Below are 3,622 nucleotides of genomic sequence, written 5' to 3'. Positions count from 1 at the left end.
GTCTGAACCCCTTCTTGGACACCAAGAAGAGCCTTACATTTGGATGGACTTGAGGCTATAATGAGGCTACGATAGGGACCTAGAGGAGAAATTGGTTTTGACCTTCCGATGAGCTTAAGTATCCCGTGCTCGCCCCGAACACACAACTCAAGTTCATCGATAATAACTCATTCCACTAGAGAGTTATTATCGCACTACCGCAGTAATCCCAAATTACATCATGGGCTCCTTCTTATCATGAGTGTGTTAGTATCCCTGTGTTTAAGATTACGAACGCCCACTAATTAAGTAAGTTACTGACAACTCACTTAATTAATATCTAACTCCAAGAGTAGTACCACTCAACTTCATTGTCATGTCGGACTAAGTCCACCTGCAGGGTTTAACATGACAAACCTTATGAGCTCCTCTTGGGGACATTCTCAACCTAGATGACTAGGACACAGATTCCTTCTATAATCAACAACACACACTATAAGTAATATCATTTCCCAACTTATCGGGCATATTGATTTATCGAGCTAAACCTCACCCTTTGATAAGTCAAAGAAATAAATATTAAATATATGTGCTTGTTATTATATTAGGATTAAGAGCACACACTTCCATAATAACTAAGGTCTAGTTCTTTTACTAAGTCAGTACAAAAAGAACTTACCTAAATGATCCTACTCAATACACTTAAAGTGTATCAGTGTAATTTATTAGTCAAGATAAACTAATACTTAATTACATTACGACTATTCTGATGGTTTGTTTCTTTCCATTTTAGTCGTGAGCAACTTGTTTATAATTTATAGAGAACTGACAACATGATCTTCTGAGTGTGACACCACACTCCATGTTGTCTACTATATAAATTAATTGAACAATTATATTTAACAAATAAATGCTCATATTGACCAATGTGATTCTTTTATTTCAAAAATAAATGTTTACAAAAGCTAGACTTTTAGTATACACTCCAACAATGTCCAAAGCTCGTGGGCATCCTTAACCTTTCCTATCCTACAAGTAACTTTGTTAGGTAATAAATCTGAAACTAACTTTATTACCTTTTGGTTTGCTTCCATGTTTTGTGTTGATCTTCTCAGTGCCATACTACCATCGAAGTCGTTCATGAGAATAAAAGTTTCCATCTGCATCCTCCACAAATTAAATTCATGTCTCTTGTACATCTCATATGGAGGCGGTTCGTGAATGTTTCATCATTCAACTTGAGCCATTAAGCACTAAAGATAAAAAACTAAAAAGAGGTGTCAAGACTTGGTCTTGGATTAGCAGTGCTGGAGAAAAAATATAGTATTTCACTAATTTCAAAAAAAATAATAATAAAATATTAATAAAAATATTATTTCAAATTTTGGTAAATGTGATATTTTACTAATACTAACCAATGGTGAAAAGATGATAATGAATTTTTGAAAAATAATTTTGAAGGAAAAAAATGAAAGGCGTAAGGATATTTTTTAAACACAAACGATATCTATTTTTCTTTTAAAAAGAACCCCCCTTGCTCGATTGGTGGTTTCACCAATTCAGAGCGGTACCTGCTCTGACACCACTTGTTAGATCGTAGAGCTCGCTAGAAGGGGGGAGGGGGGGGGGGTGAATAGCGATTTAAAATTCGTTATCGAGTTAGAGTAAGCAACGGAAAAATAAAAGCAAAACACAATGCTAACATGAAACCAGTTTTACTTGGTTCGGAGCCTTCGTCGACTTCTACTCCAAGGCTCGCACTCGTCGAGTGTTTTCGTTGGGAAATTCACTAGCAGTTTAAAAAAGTGATTACATATGTAAGTAAAAGAATGCTTAAAATGAAATACGGACAACAATTAAAAAAGAAGACTTGAGCCGCAAGTTGTCGGAGAGGCTTCACAGCGTCGCAGGAGCACAACGTAGTAGAGCAGTCGTTGGAAGAAGTTGTTGTATTTTTGATGCTCCGTGAAGGCCTTCTTTTATAGGCATGCTCCGGGCGCCTGGATCCCTTTCGAGCGCTTGGACCGTGACGTAGGTTCGGCCAATCAACAAGCTCCAAATCTGCAACGAGATAGATTTTGCCTTTCGAGTCCGGGAGAAGGTCTTTTTCTTGTAAGAAAGTGTTAGTCCAAGGCAAAATAAAAGTTAAACTACCCTATAAAACAAAAGTTAGCACAATTATAGTAAAAGAATAGTAATTAGATTCCGTCTTACCGAGACCAGAATCTAATCACGATCTCAACTTAGATTCCCGAAATGGTTCTAAGTTGGATCGATGCCTACTGTTCCCTCGAATGGAGAACACACCCTCACCAAGTCACTCCCCTCCAGTGACTTACCTAAACTTACCTGCCAGATGTCCGGTAAGCCCGTCGACCCGTCTGGACTTCGTGCCAACTATCAGGTCAGCCCGTCGACCTAGCAGGACTTTGTGCCAGACATCCGGTCAGCCCGTCGACCAGTCTAGACTTCGTGCTAGCTATCAGGTCAGCCCGCCGACCTAGCTAGGCTTCGTGCCAACTATCCGATCGGCCTGTCGACCTAGTTGGGCATCATGCCAGCTATCCGATCGGCCCGTCAACCTAGCTGGGCTTCTCCTGCACACTTCATCAAAGTGTTAGATCATTATAAAACTAACTTAATCTACTTTTTCATTCATCAAAACCTGAGTTAGACCGTCAGTGCTAACCGCACCAACAACATTCAGTGCTTCAACCAAGTGGTCATGGACATCCCTTCGGTCTCGTCCGAGACCATGATACGCCTTCACCAAGGGCTCGCCAAAGGAGATTTTTTCCGATCGGTCATTAGGAAGCCGCCCAGGGACTTTGACCACTTACTCAGAAAGGCCAACGAGTATATAAACGTGGAAGAAGCCCAAGCGGCTAGAAGGAAAGTGGTGCCGACCGAACACGCGGCTCTAGTGCCCGAGCAGCAATCTGCAAGCAGCCACCAACCGCCCAAGGGGCCAAGAGCGGAGGGAGAGCTACCATTCCAGGAGGCTAGGACACATGACGTGCAGCATGTGGCCTCCGATGAGCCAAAAATGACAAGAGACAAGGTATGAACACCCATGTTTTCCTCCTTTCACCAATCACCGACTCACAACACGTAGGATTACCACGGTCTGACACCAGTCGTTAGCCAACCGACCCCAAGAGGATACCGCCACCGATCTCCAATCCTTGATCGGTGACAAAAACATCGATCTACTGGGAGGCAGGAAGATGAAAGAAGGGTGCCCGAGCGGCACCATCAACATCGATAGAGCGATGCCACTGATCCCTCTCGAGACTCGGTCGAGCGAAATAGACCATCCGCTCGAGAGGAAGAAAACAGAAGCAATGCCACTCGAGGAGAAATTTGCATGATCATGGGTGGGCCGACCGACGGTGATTCCAACCGAGCCAAGTGATGTGCACAAATATTATGATCATTTACGCATGTTTTAGTGCACATTCACGTACTTTATTCATATATATTCATTGCATGACTGCCTCTTTCGTCTTGTATTCATTATATATATATTCTTTTGTTCAGATATCTGCTCTTTGTTTGGTTTTGTGTTGACAGGGATGACTTTCGGAGTAAAAATGACGATTATCTACGCACCGAAACAAGCCAAAGAACATGGCCGTGCAAC

Source organism: Zingiber officinale, chromosome 10B, assembly GCF_018446385.1.
Source record: "Zingiber officinale cultivar Zhangliang chromosome 10B, Zo_v1.1, whole genome shotgun sequence".
Classification (NCBI taxonomy): Eukaryota; Viridiplantae; Streptophyta; class Magnoliopsida; order Zingiberales; family Zingiberaceae; genus Zingiber; species Zingiber officinale.
This window is presented reverse-complemented; position numbering follows the sequence as displayed.